The sequence below is a fragment of the Neomonachus schauinslandi genome, chromosome 16, assembly GCF_002201575.2.
Source record: "Neomonachus schauinslandi chromosome 16, ASM220157v2, whole genome shotgun sequence".
Classification (NCBI taxonomy): Eukaryota; Metazoa; Chordata; class Mammalia; order Carnivora; family Phocidae; genus Neomonachus; species Neomonachus schauinslandi.
The window spans coordinates 19,396,602-19,411,793 of record NC_058418.1 but is presented as its reverse complement, the minus strand read 5'-3'; positions in this window follow the sequence as shown (position 1 = coordinate 19,411,793).

The window sequence follows — 15,192 nt, the reverse complement described above, 5'->3', positions numbered from 1 at the left end:
ACAAATTATAAATTTACTTCAGTTTAAGGTAAATTATAGTTCACTAAAACTGATGTGTCATTTACAATTTACATAAAATGAAGACAAAGAACTTTTAGGAAATCTGTACACAATGACACCAAGTTGGGAAGAGAGAAAATGGTGCGCAAAAGAGACAATTTGATAATGGGCAAGAAGGAGAAAGTTCTGCAGTCACACTGGCCTTCGTGGGTCAAGGCAAGTGTTCATCAGGATTGCATGCACTCCAGCTGGGGTTTCCAGGAGCCAGGTTGCCTGAATCACTTGAGGGACTCATAGAATCAGAATCTACAGACTCCAGGCCCTAGACTGGAGCTTTGGGAAGTTCACCAGGTGATTCTGTGGTACGGCCCAGAAAGAATCAGCTCTAACTGTGCAAAGGCTCATGCATGGGATGCTATCGACCCAAATCCACTTAGTGAAGTTTTCCTGACATGATCTGGTGCTAAAGCTGCTGGATGAAGACAACCAGCATTAAGTGGTTGGGAATCTCATGTGCATGGCAAGAAGGCTGTCGGACATGTCTGAGGATGTGGATGATGATTCTTGGTGAAGAAGGGGGTCAGCCTACAGGAGGACCATGCCACCTCCATGCTACCCTGTGATCCCCCAGCATATGGGTCCTCTTTGTGCAGAAAGGCCATCTCTAAACACAGTAGAAGTGTCAGAAAACTTATGTTTTCTTAGAGGGCGACTTACTGACATACCATTTGTTGTGTTTCTTCTTTTCCCTCAGTTGCAAGTAGATCTTTTCAAAGCAGAAGCTCCTAGATGGGTTCCTGAGTCTTGCTAGCAGGGTTGTTGGTAATGAGCCATCTGCTGGCTGTGTGAATGTCTACCCAGTCCTCCCGACAGGGGGGTTTGCCTGATGAGAGAACTTGCATAAAACACTTGGAAGTTAGAACAGCAAATATCATTCAGACACAAATGGTTGCTATTGGGAAAGTCATTTTCTGAAATGGATAGATCTCTTCAAAAGTATTTTTACCGACATAAAACCTCCATCCCCTTCCTTCACTGCTGCTCTTTTAGGTATGGCTAATCAGTTCATAGAAAAGTTGCAAGCAGAAGCCAAGTTTCTGATCACTTGTTAATAGCTGCTCAACCCTGGAACTAGTCCTACAGGAAACAGTGGCTCTTTAAAACACGCAGATGTTAGCCGTGCCTGGGGCAAGGATCTCAATCCTTCCTGCCCGTTGGAACCATCTGGAAGCCCCATCCAGAGAGGTGCAAATTTCATTGTTCTGACATGAGACCAGGCATGAGAATCTTTTTTTTTTTTTTTTAAAGATACATGTTTTCTTATGTGCACTGGGACTGAGGACCACTGGCCTAGAGATATGAGACGAGATGAGAAGTATTCATCAAGCTAACTTTATTGAGCACTTACTACGTGTCAGGCAGAATGGTTGAAGGTGGCGGGTTTCCCACAATGGAATTCTAAGACCTATGTTCTTTGGCTGGTACTACGATCAGACAAAAGACAAAGCCATTTTGAAACCCATCTGTGCACACACTTCTTCAGGAAGGAGCTGAACTCCTAGAGGTTCTATTTTATTCAAGCAAGGCTGTGGTGCTTGACACAACATGCAGCAGCAAAGAGTAAATCTGCAAGCGACAGGGGAGGATCAGCGACAGGGAGAGACCTGAGCACAGAGATTGTACATTAACGAAATCTCTGCAATTCCAGGATATTGACAAAGGTACATGCTGATAGCCAAAGAGCATGTAAGGATTTTAATACCGCATTTCCAGTTATGACTAGAGAAGCATAATTAGGTACTAAATTACAATGTTAATATCCATTTGAACACATAAGTACTTGTAGTGGTAGCATCAGGGCCCTGGGAGGGCAGCAGAGGAGTTGATTAAATGGACAGAGAGTTTCTTCGAACAAGTTTCATCCTGGGTTCTGTGAGGTCAGCTCCCAGTAAAGTCTTCAGGGGTCAAGACGTGGACTGTGAATGGTGGCTTTTCTCCTTTTGTAGCTGCACTCAAGGGGTTCAGAACTAAGCAAGCAAATAGACGAGTCACTGCAAATTACGGTTCAGAACACACGCTAGAACAGAATGGGGAGAGAGCCTCCAGAGGAGGGCTTGCTGGGGAAGGCCACCCGGGACACAGACGCTCTGTGCGGGAGGAAGTGGTGGGCTCTACTCTGCACACAATTTTTCTAGCAAAAATAGAAGGAAAGGCTCTTGCTTAGGTCTCCTATTACTGGGGACTTATCTATTTATACCTCCATTTCATCCAAAAAGAGTCTGAGGTGGGGCTTACCTGTCATCTGCAAGAAAATTAAAGTCGTTTCCTAAAAGGGGCAAAAGCAAATTGAAGTAATGAGAAGGAAGGGAGAGCAAGGAGGCTTAAGAGAGAAAGAGAGAGAAATAAAACACACATGCACACATGCACGCACACGCACACACATGCATGCATGCAGCTACACATGTGAGTGCCTTTTGGAAGTCCAAATCTTAAATAGAGCACGGATCCCCCTTTTGCCCATCTCCCCGGGTCTCGGTTGTCTTCCTACAGAATTTTTCTGGGCTTTATACAAAAGGTAAGATTCCAGATTGAGCAATCCTAATTAGCTGGGGCCATCTCCAGCACGTAACAGAAGCAAATCTGTCACCAGCTGTGGAAAACAACAGTCCTCAGCTCCCCCAAACCCCAAAACACATAAGCTCAGCATTTTAACTGGCTGGGTAAGAGCCATTATTTTCATTAATGGAGCTCATTTTTATTTTATTGGGCTTTTTTACTATCAGATTAAAAGCATGTTTTTATTGTAGTTTTTCCTAATGCAATCTTGGATGATGTGCTCAGAATGAATGGAATAGTTATTGTTTTAATTATTTTTTCATTTTGTGTTTTTATTTCGTTTGTTCCTTTTATTTACTACTCTTAAGTTTGCCGTAATAACACGGAAGCAGGGTGCTCGGGGGCCTCCCGTCAGCACCCCGCGGCGGTTTGCCTCAGCTAAAGGCCAGTGAAGAGGAAAAGCACCAGCACAATGATGCTTTCAGAATCGAGGGGCAGCAAAGCCCCCCAGTCCAATCACAGTGACACAGGGCACGTGGGCAAATCCAAGGGCATGGGCCCCTCAGGGCTGAGAGGAACAACACAAGACATCATTGCAGGTCACTTCTGTTCCTGTTCCTTTGCTAAAGCCACCCTGGTTCACTGGGTGAAGAAAAGGTTGGAAGGAGTCTCAAGGTAGAAAAGCCACAGGGCACGTTCCTCGCTCCCGGCTACACGTCACCGATGCCCAGGTCCACAGAGGCTGCCTGTAAGAACCCACAGGTATTAACATGCAGAGACACTCAGCTGTACCTGGACACCTGTTCCCTGCCCATGAAGAGGAGGAGACGAAAACGATGCCTTTCTCAGAGGTCCAGATGTCTCTGCAACCCTGTGGGCTTGGGCAGGACAGGATTTCTAGATTCCTTGCTTAGCACTAGAAGGTGAGCATGTGAGTTTGCTGTCCAGAAAATTTGCTGAAAAAATAGTGCACACATAGAAGCCCATACCTGTTGATGAAGGGCTCCTTTGGGCTACTCGTATGCCAATACTCTTGATCTCCCTGGATCTTACTGAAGAAAGTATCCGTCCCCTGCAGAGAAGCTGAGACCCGTGCTTGGGTTTGCCACGGCCCCATGCTAGCTCTCTGGCCTCACTCCTTCTTCTCTTGTCTTATTCCCTTTGCCTGCCCAGCCCCCATTCTCAGGGTTGTCCCCAGAGTGTTCTCTAGGTTCCCAAACTGTTTGGCCTGTGAAGGTAAATCTAGCAAAGGTCCAAAGATCATGTTAGTACCCTCCTCAAAGGGCTTCCCATCACATTCACAATAAAATCCAAACTCCTTGCAGACCCCATGACGTCACTATGATCTGACCCATCCTGTCCTCTGGGCTCATCTGCCCTGTCTCTGCCCCACCGGCCTCACTCTGGCCAAACCAGCCAGCCCCGAAGGAACCCAGGCTGTCCCCTGCCTGGGGGCTCCCCCACACTTTTCATGACTCCGTTCCTAGAGGGGATTCCCAGAGAGGCCACCCTGCTCACCCTCTGCCTCCCCCTATCACTCCTCACCTGCCTTCACCTGTGTCCTCACCTGCCTTCACTTTCACTGTGACAAGTGTCACTGCTGAACTTACATCACTTATGCTCTTGCTGATTGTCTCTCCACCTGAGAATGAGCACAGTGAAGGGAACTGCTGTGTTGCTAGGCCCAGCATGGCAGCCCTGGGCACTTGGCAGGTAGTCAAGAAGTTTTTGGTAGCAGACATCTCAGACTCTTTTTACTGCTGTATCCCCAGCATAGAGACAGTTTTGGCATATAGTAGATAGTCAGTAAATGCTTGCTGCCTGGGGAGAAATGCATGAAAAAACACACGTCAATGCCCAGAAGAGCCTGATCAAGGACCTGTTCACTGCCACTTGCGTCCCAATGGATGAATCAGGAATTTCCAGAGTGAGGGTGAGCTCAGGACTCATCTCTCTCCTTCCAGCCCTCCTGAAACCAACAGAATACTGCCAAGACCACTTTATTTTGTGTCTAAACAAAGATAAGGTGGATAATGCTTTCGAAACCCACAAATGTTTACTTCTTAATGAATGTTGAATCTCTAACTCTATTTATTGCATCCTTTGCTTCATATATGTGCTGTTTCTCAAAACATATTCTATGAGTAGATAAACAAAATGTGATACACACACACACACAGAGAGAGAGAGAGAGAGAGAAATATTACTCAGCCATAAAAAAGAATGAGATCTTGCCATTTGCAACAACATGGATAGACCTAGAGGGGATTAAGCTAAGTGAAATAAGTCAGAGGGAGAATGACAAATACCATATGATTTCACTTAGATGTGAAATCTAAAAAAGCAAAGCAAATGAACAAAGGAAAAGCAGAAATAGACCATAAATAAGGAGAACAAACGGGTGGTTGCCAGAGGGTAACGGGGTGTGGGGATGGGCAAAATGAGCGAAGGGGAGTGGGAGATACGGGCTTCCGGGTATGGAATGAGTAAGTCAGGGGACAAAAGGCACAGCAGCATGGGGAACATAGTCAATGGTATTGTAACAGCATTGAGTGGTGACAGATGGTAGCCACCCTTGTGTTGAGTGCAGCTTCACATATAGACTTGTCCAATCATCATACTGTACGCCCCAGAACTAATGTAACATTGCGAGTCAGCTGTACTCAAGTAAAAAATAAATAAAACAAAGACTGATCCATAGTGAAAGTAAGAAGATTCAGGTCTTATCCAAGGCTATGCCATTCAATTTTCAACTATTTTTTAGAAATAGAAATATAAAATATCAAAGAAGTTATTTTCGGTTATGAATGAAATTATTGGGGTGGAAGGAATGAGAGGCAGAAAACCAACACAAGACCTTTCACTGCATCCCTTTTTATATCATTTTATCTTTGAACTCTGTGATGTTACACAGAGTACATTCATCAAATACAACTTGAAGGGCTTAAGAATCAAGAAATGGTGAGTAAAACAAAGAAACAGAGCAGGGAGCACAGTTGAACAAAATCCCAGCACTAAATTCTAGAAACAATACCTCACAAAAGATGTTGTTCCCTTAAGGGAAGTGAATGCTGCATCTAAAGAACTTTTTTTTTTTTTTTTTGCCTAAAGACAATTTGGAAGGAGCTCTCCTGCCTTGGAGAGAACACCCAGATTTAAGTTATGTAAACAAAAGAAGTCCATTTATCACGACCCACACTCAAGTGCCAGGGCTCCGTGGCATCCTGAGCATGAGACATGAAGTCGCCAGCACCGTGCACTGCTAAATTGTCCTTCCCACACTGCACTTGTGAATCCCATAGCCAACGCAATTATATTTCTCAGAGAATTTTGGAACAAAATGGAGCCAGTCAGGCAGGGGTTCTTGACTTAAGTTAGGCAGACGGTGGGTTACTTTTGCCAAATATCCCTTCATTTTAAAAAGTGCTGCAGGGGATAACAAAGTTGGGGGTCATACATTTATAAAAAGATAATATTCCGCACTCATGCAAAATCGTGTGTCGTTTGGCTGGCACGACATGGAATATAGGTTGGGATGCGTGGTTCCATCCCTAGTTTGAGTTGCGTGCAGGCTTCAGCTTTGGTTCATAGGAAATAACATACTACTACTAATCAGTATTACATATTAAAGGTATACTATACAAATTATATAATTACATATTATATAAATGTAATCATAAAAAAGTTAATAATTCTCTCTGCCAAATGCCATTCTAAGCCCTTTACAGGTGTTGTCTCTTTTGATCCCTTATACTCACGTTATGAGATAGTACTGTCTTCTCTCATTTCAGATGAGGAGAGTGGGACATGGAAGGGCTAGGTGACTTGCTCAAGATCATAGAGCTGGAGGGGGGCACACTTCCATCAGAACCCCCAGTCTCGGGCCTAAGGTCGGCAGTGGCAGGTGCCGTGATGGCATGAAGGCAGGCGAGGGCACACGGAGCCATGGGGGTGAGCAGGGTGGCCTCTCTGGGAATCCCCTCTAGGATCTGAGTCATGAAGAGGTGTTGGGGAGCCCCCAGGCAGGGCACAGCCCAGGCTCCTTAAGGGCTGGCTGGTGTGGCCAGAGTGAGGTCAGTGGGGCAGAGACGGGGCAGATGAGCCCAGAGGACAGGACAGGTCAGATCACAGTGACTTCATGGGGTCTGCAAGGAGTTTGGATTTTATTGTGAATGTGATGGGAAGCCCTTTATGGAGAGTACTAACATGACCTTTGGACCTTTGCTAGATTTACCTTCACAGGCCAAACAGTTTGGGAACCTAGAGAACACTCTGGGGACCACCCTGGGAATGGGGATCAGGCAGGCAAAGGGAATCAGTCAAGGGAAGGAGGTGTGAGGCGGCAGAGCTTCAAGGTAGCGTGGCACTTGTTGAGAGTATGTGGCGGCTCACTGAGGCAAACTGTTGTGCCAAATGCCCAAGATCCAAACCCTGCCTGGTTTTGCACTCTCAGAAACAGTGGCTCATCTGGGGTCTTACCTTTTATTTCTCACTCACCTGCTAAGCAGGAACTGTCCACTCTAAGCTGAAGAAGCAAAGCTGGGCTGGTCAGTGGGCTCAGGGCAGCTCTTGTATCTGGGGGTAGGAGCTTTAGGTTTGATTCAGGGGAAGGATTGTCCCCGTGGGCCATATGCTCTGGCATCTAGCTCTGAAGACCCTGCAGTGATGATCCAGGGAGCCCCATGGACTGGAATTCCCATTCTCTTCACACTTGTCTTCTTCATCTTTAGGGCCTTCTCACTCTCAGCCCCTGGCCCTGCCCCAGTGTAAAGGAATGAGAACATGGGTGTGCACACCCAGAACATGACACCATGTGTGTGCACACCCAGAACATGACACCATGTGTGTGCACGCCCATAACATGAGGACATGTGTGGGCACACCTAGGACATGAGGACATGTGCATGCACACCCAGAACATGAGAGCATGTGTGTGCACGCCCAAAACATGAGGACATGTGCATGTGCACCCAGAACATGAGAGTATTACATGCACACCCAGAATGTGCATGCACACCCAGAACGTGAGAGCATTGCCTGCACACCCAGAGCGTGAGAGCATTGTGTGCACACCCAGAATGTGAGAGCATTGCGTGCACACCCAGAACCTGAGAGCATGTGTGTGCATGCCCAGAACATGAAAACAAAGTTAGCTGGTGCATTCATCACAACTCAGAGATATGTGTTGGAGAGAATGTGAGGTCTCCATTCAGGGAACATGGCAGAATGGGCCAAGCTCACCCCATATCTACCTGAAAGATGAAACTGACTTGGAGGTCAGTATTTGTTCCTCTATGCTGCTCCCTCCTTATTTCTATCTTCTGGTTGGATCTGTTTATTCTGACCCATCAGGAAACAAGCAGGAGATAAAAACAGAGCATATTGCTTATCCTGTTTTGAACTGGCATCTCAAGTCCTGCTGGGCTATAAAGCACATGCCCAGGGCCACAGAGGACACTTGATGAAAGAGAGCTTCTCTCCCAAAGAATGCTGCTCCACACCCTCCCCCACATCCCCCCCCCCACACACACATGCACACACACACACAGACACTGCTGTAGAGCCTCTAGCACAAACTACTACCTCACGCACACAGGAAGTCCTGGATTTAATGGCTGGGCTTATCTTGTGCGACATTCCCAAGGCTCCATTTTTCATTAAGCAATTTTTAAAGAGTTTTATGACCCCATGAACAATAATTTTTTTTAGTGAAAGCAGACTGAATTGTAAGTGGCGGTAATTACACCAAACTAATTGTAGGCAAAATTAGTAAGAGGTCAGATCCGTTTGGTCGCAAAAGAAAATATATGCCTGGATCACACCTTAAATGATCTCTAGGAAATTAATTCATCATGGAAGAAAGGAATCTTCCTAAATTAACAGTGGGTCTCTCCTAGAAGCTGGACTTGTAATCCCAAAGTCCCTTAGGGGTCTGAGAGACTTTTTGGTATTGCTTTTGGCTCTCCTCATAAAGGATGTTATTGGGGTACACATTAGCCATTTATGCCCCCTGCAGTGGCAGATCTCTCTTATTAGTCCCACCCCCCACCCCTAGCTTCCAACAAGCCATTATCTGAGCATCTAGACACTATCAGGGCACCATGGGTCCCTCTAACAGACCCACAAACCAAGGTCTTCCCCATTGGAACCCCGGGGCTAATTCAAAGTAATCACATGGAAATGGAGGTCAGAGATGCCAGTCTGTGCCAGGATTTCAATAGGACCAGGGACCGGGGAATCTAGTCCAATGCCAGGAGGTACCCATGACTTTTTCCCATGACAGAGTCATTAACTGAGCCATTTCCTTCAGTTTCGTTCATAGGATCCTTCATGGCCCAGCCTGCCGATTGCATGTGGTTTCATTTCCCACCACACTCTGTCACCTGAGACCACCTCTTTCCCTTTGACTTGAACATGGTCTTCCTTTTGAAACTCCCTGCTTCGTCTCTACCCACCTAAATAATTCCCCCCTCTCATTCTTCAAAACAACTCAGGTATCGGGGCACCTGGGTGGCTCAGTCGGCTAAGCATCTGCCTTCGGCTCAGGTCATGATCTCAGGGTCCTGGGATCGAGCCCCGCATCGGGCTCAATCAGAGAGCCTGATTCTCCCTCTCCCTCTGCCCCTCCTCCACCCCTGCTCATGCTCATGCTTTCTCTCTCTCACTCTCTCTATCTAAAATAAATAAATAAAATATTAAAAAAAACAATTCAGGTATCATAGGCTAAGGTGGAGGTAAGTGGAGGTAGATATTTCTCACCTCTTACATGGGATGGGTGTCATGCTCTGTTACTCATAGGACACAGAGGTTTACCCCACAGTGTACTCTAACTATCTGTTCCATGGTTGCCCCACATGCGCCAGACCTTGAGTCTCCGCCCCCAGCAGGTATGTGTCTGTGAACCCACCATCCAGCCTCAAGCGTGGCAGGGTGGGCAGTCAATACATGTTTGTTAAATGAATGAATGGGTCCTGCTATCTCCAAGTTACTGCTGTGGCCACATATGACATGGCCAGTTTTCTCTGTTCAAAGATAAGCAGTCCTTACAGGAAAGCACCCCCTAGCATATCTGCACTTCTAGAAAATGCCACACCAGGGTTGAAAGCCTGGTTTTGACCATCATTCTGGGCCCCCAAATCAGGGTGATACCCAAGACTCGACATCAAGGAGGAAGAGGAGGAGGGGAAAAGAAAGAGGAAGGGGAGGAGGGAAAAAGAAGGAGGAAGGGGAGGAAGATGAGGGGTAGAAGCAGCCAGACAGACACACAAAGAAACTGACCCTTGTACTTCAGGGGTACAAGGTGTGCACGCACATGCTGTCACGTTCTGGGTGTGTACGCACATGTCCTCACGTTCTGGGTGTGCATGCAACACTCTCATGTTCTGGGTGTGCACGCACATGTCCTCATGTGCATGTACAACCTGAGCTTCCCGGGCAGTGAAGGCAGGGATGGCAGCAGACCCCCGGGCCCAAGGGAGAAAACCCCCAGCAAGTCCAGAACATGGGCTCTGGCTGAGAAAGGTTCCCAGTCAGAAGCTCAAGTTTTTATCATATGACCTCACTGATATGAGGAATTCTTAATCGCAGGAAACAAACTGAGGGTTGCTGGAGTGGGGGGTGGGGTGGGAGGGATGGGGTGACTGGGTGATAGACACTGGGGAGGGTATGTGCTCTGATAAGCGCTGTGAATTGTGCAAGACTATTGAATCTCAGATCTGTACCTCTGAAACAAATAATGCAATATATGTTAAGAAAAAAAGAAGAAGAAGAAGAAGATAGCAGGAGGGGAAGAATGAAGGGGGGGAAATCGGGGGGGGGAGACGAACCATGAGAGACAGTGGACTCTGAAAAACAAACTGAGGGTTCTAGAGGGGAGGGGGGTGGGAGGATGGGTTAGCCTGGTGATGGGTATTGAGGAGGGCACGTTCTGCATGGAGCACTGGGTGTTATGCACAAACAATGAATCATGGAACACTACATCTAAAACTAATGATGTAATGTATGGGGATTAACATAAGAATAAAAAAATAAAAAATAATAAAAAAAAAAGAAGCTCAAGTTTTGCAAGAGACAATATGGCTGCAACGATTCAGATCCATTCTGCAATCTTTCAGCAGTGGCTTCAGCCAAGTAGCTACAAGAAGGGCCCTCAGAGATACAAAATCTAAGAAAAATAGTCCTGGCATCTAATTACAACAGTGCCGTTTGCTGCTTTTATCTGTAATTGGACTGTATAGTCTTTCATTCTAATTTACTTTACATCTAAACTGTGATAATCAAGACAAGCAGAACAGAATGGTCTCTAACTGGCTATCGTACGGACACCCGTTAATGCCTAATTATAACAACTAAATTAAAGATGCGACTGCAAAGAGGTGGAATATCAGTTTGAAGCATTTAATTCTGTGGAAAGAAGTAGAGATTTTAAATCCTAAGTAAGAAAATCAATATTATGCCTCATTATATTGTTATTGCTAAACAGATTAATGAAATTAAGTATTTTGTTGTGTTGTTTTTCTGTTTTCCAATGTTATCCTGATGCAATGATGGTTTGTAATGAGGGAGTACTGCAGAGGAGGGAGTCTAAATGGAGAGCCAATTTATACACCGAAATTGGGAGATAGCTAATCTTGTTTATAGAGCAAAGGTTTTCTTTTGATATGGTTAGATTTTTAGATAGGCATTATGGGTCTGGACTTTTGCAGCCCATAGAACAAAAATGCATTCAACGCAAAGCTAAGGGAAGGTGCTGTCTTTCCTCTTATGGGCGGATGTGTCAGCCGGGACAACCTTGGCAATACCAGTGTTCACAAACACTCTGGCTCAGGACGAGCATCCTTGGAGCTTCTTGCGTCAGTGGCCACCCAGTGAAAACGCAGAACAAAAGGGGCAGAGGGAAGCTGGGCAGACGAATGGAAGTTGTGCCAGGTCCCCAGAGCCTTTCAGTGCACTGGAAGCTGGAGGAGAAGCTGTGAGAATAAGCTGTGGTTCAGGTTTGACAACAAAGCTCAGAAGTAGAAGGACCGAGGTTTGCAGAGAGAGGGAAGGCGTGCAATTCCTGGGATCAGTGAGGCAGCGCACACATGTCCCTGACTAGGCGGCAGCATATGCCCACCCAACCTGCCCAATGAAATTCTAGATTCTTCTTCCTTTGCTCGTTTCTTTCATTGATTTTCACTGCTCATCCTGACTTCTAATTCTTTTAACTCGTAGTTTACATAGGACTCAAAAAACTAAAAAGTGCCAAATGCTGACAGTGTGAGTCATCATGTGGGTCACCCCCTGGGTCCCCCTGCCACAGAGGTGCACAAATGCAGATCTTTGAAGAATCAGAAGACCTTGCAAGAGACACTGACCGTTTGAAGGAATCTCTAGAAATCCTCTGGAGTTGAGTTTACTGACCAGTGAGTTACTGAATGAACGACCTGAGGACAGTGGAGCTCCAGACCTCTTCCGAGGTGGGGGGACCCGTTCAAGTACAAAGCAGGCTGAGCTCCTGCACCGCCAAGCTGGCCCATTTACAAATGTGTGGGCCTCACAGGGCTGCAAGCAAGGAAAGCACAGCTGTAGTGACCTTACCCGGAACGTCCAGATCCCCAAATCAGGAAGGAAGACATGTTAATTCCAACTTACATTTGCATGGTTGTTTTTGGAAGAGAATTTGATTTTGAATTTTGTCTCATCATCTTTGCGGATTCCCAGGGACCTTCCCCATCTCGTAAGCCTGTGCACAATGTGAAGGCAGGGGTGATGGTGCCCTGGGGGCAGCAATCAGCTGGGGCCAGGGGCAGGTCACCAGCCCCCTCAGAAAGGGCCGGTACGGCTCGTGATCCTGCAGGGCCGGGCATGGCTCTAATCGTCTCCTACTGCTGGCACTCAGGAAGCCAGCACTGTAACCTCCCAGCAGGCCTGCCTCTCAGCTGCACAAACAAAGCCAAATAAAAACTGCTGGCGGCCGCTTGTCCCACTGCGACAGATGTGGTTCCTCTGCACCATCTTGTCTGTTCTTAAGGGTTTTTCTTTTTATTACAAACAGACAGATGTAGCTTGTCCCTTCCATCTTGTTTACGATGCTGCAGGAGCACCTGTGGAAGCTGGGTCCCTGCAGAAATCCTTGACTTCCGTTCAGATGGCTTGAGACTAAGCCAGCCGGCTCTGCAACCCCATCTGCACATGATTCTGGGTTCTTCTGTACACGTTTGCTCTAAGCCCAGAGAAACTTGAAGCACCCAGAGTATAATCCCAGGAACCTTAGCATCACCACACCTCACGTGCACATGGTGTGGTGTACGCATTCATCAACATGTGTAGAGGACCCACCGTGGACCACTTGGCCTTGAGATCAGTCTGTGAGCTGACTCTTGGTTCAGTCGGACTCCTCACTGTGCAGATCACTTCCCTTACATGGCCTTGTATCCACTTAGTCCTAGGACCCTCGCATGGAGAGCAGGGTCCTGACCATCCCCTTGTTGACCATCCTGTCCTCAGAGAAAGTGGCCCATAAACCCATGTGAAAAACGGACGTAGGGCAGGAAGAAGAGGGGATGCCATAAAGGCTATGTCCTGCTCTTAGCCTGACCCTGGGCGCCTGCGTAGAATTCCGCAGCCCATTAAAAGACCGTTTGCATAGCATCTCATTTCCTTAACACAGACAGTGCAAGAGCAATGAAACCTGTGGACTTTCTGTGACAACTGCCTTTTCTTTTTACCCTTATATTTTCATGCCACTGCCTTTGCTGTGCAGCAAACCACCCCAAGACACATGACTTAAATACAACCAGCGTGCATTGAGCTCACGCTTCTGTGGATTGGCTGAGTGGTTCTTCTGGTCCAGACTGGCTCAGCTCATCACCGCTCGGCTGGGTCCTGCATCTCTGATCGGCTGGTGAGTGGGCGGGTGTCTGGAAGATCTAAGGTGGCCTCGGTCATGTGGCTAGCAGGTGGCAGGCTATTGGCCAGGGTGACGAGGCTGACTGGGCCACATGGTGGTCATCATGCAGCCGCCTAACCCTGGCCTCATTACATGGTGGTCCGAGCAAGACAGTGAGGCCGGATGTGCTTCTCAAATCTCAGCGTGGAGCATATCTCCCACTGTCCATTGGCTAAAGCAGGTCCCGTGGCCAAGAGCAGCCAGCATGGGAGGACCCACCTGAGAGTGTGGACACCGGGAGGGGAGGAATTTGTGGCCATGTCTGCATGCACCACAGTGTTTTGTTTTTCTTTTTGCAATTTATAGCCTCTTTAATGGAATAACTCAGTCGTTTACTTTCAACATTTAGTGTTTACAAATGAAGCATGCCTTCAGCTTGGGTTCCTTCTTTAATACATGAGGATTCAGAAAACTATTTTCAAATTGCAATCAGACTGAATTTTTTTCAGCCCAAAGTTTTCTTTTTTTCTGCTTTGACTACATTATGGTCTGATAATTTGGGTTGAATGGTTTCTATTCTTTAGGGGTTTTTTTTTATTTTTTTATTTTTTAAGATTTTATTTATTTATTTGAGAGAGAGAGAATGAGAGCGAGCGAGCACATGAGAGGGGGGAGGGTCAGAGGGAGAAGCAGACTCCCCACCGAGCAGGGAGCCCGATGCGGGACTCGATCCAGGGACTCCAGGATCATGACCTGAGCCGAAGGCAGTTGCTTAACCAACTGAGCCACCCAGGCACCCCTATTCTTTAGGTTTTTTAAAGTTGTCTGCTGTGTGTGTGTTTAATTCTTAATATCCCACAGACATGTGAAAGTGAGTAATTTTGGTTATTTGATACAAATATACAGATATAGTCACATACAGGTTTTGATTTAGACATGGAATCAACCTTGTTGGTAGTATTTTAAGTATTTCTCTACTGTTATTATCTGCCTGATCTGCTAATTTCTAAAAAGAAAATGCCATGTTATTGTCATGGAGTTTTACTTGATACATGTCTGCGATGTCGTGGAAGGAATTAAAAAGTCATTAATTATAGAAGAATTGTGTAATTCTTATACAATTATGGAGAAGTGAATTTGTTATCAGTACGAAACAACTTTCTTTTCCTGCTTCATGTTGGTTGCATAGAATTTCCTATCATATTAACATGGGCTAAGAATTGACAGAGCTGTAATAGCAAGTGAGCTGGTGAACTAACTCATTTATATGGTGAGTAGAAGTAAAAACTATTGTGTTCTTCCTGGAGTAAAATTTGTCTATATGTTTAAAAGTATAAAAATGCTCATCCCATTTTAAAATGGGAAGTTTTATTGAGATAAATGTAGACTCGCATTCAGTTGAGAGTAATAATAGAGAGGGATCCATGTGCCTCTTCCCTAGTTTCCACCAGTGGCAACATCTTGCAAACTAATATCACAACCAAGATATTGACATTGATACAATCCACTAATGCCATTCAGATACTCCCAGTTTTACCTGTGTTCATTTGAGTGTAGATGTGTATTTAGTTCTATACCATTTAATCACATGTATAGGTTTATATATCTATCCCCACAGTCAAGATACAGAACGATTCCATCAACACCAGAATCCCTCATTTTGCCCTTTTACAATCCTATTCTTTTTCCCCCAGTCCCTGTTCCCCCATCCCGAACCCCTTGAAATTACTATGTTCTCCATTTATAAAATTTTGTCATCTCAAAAA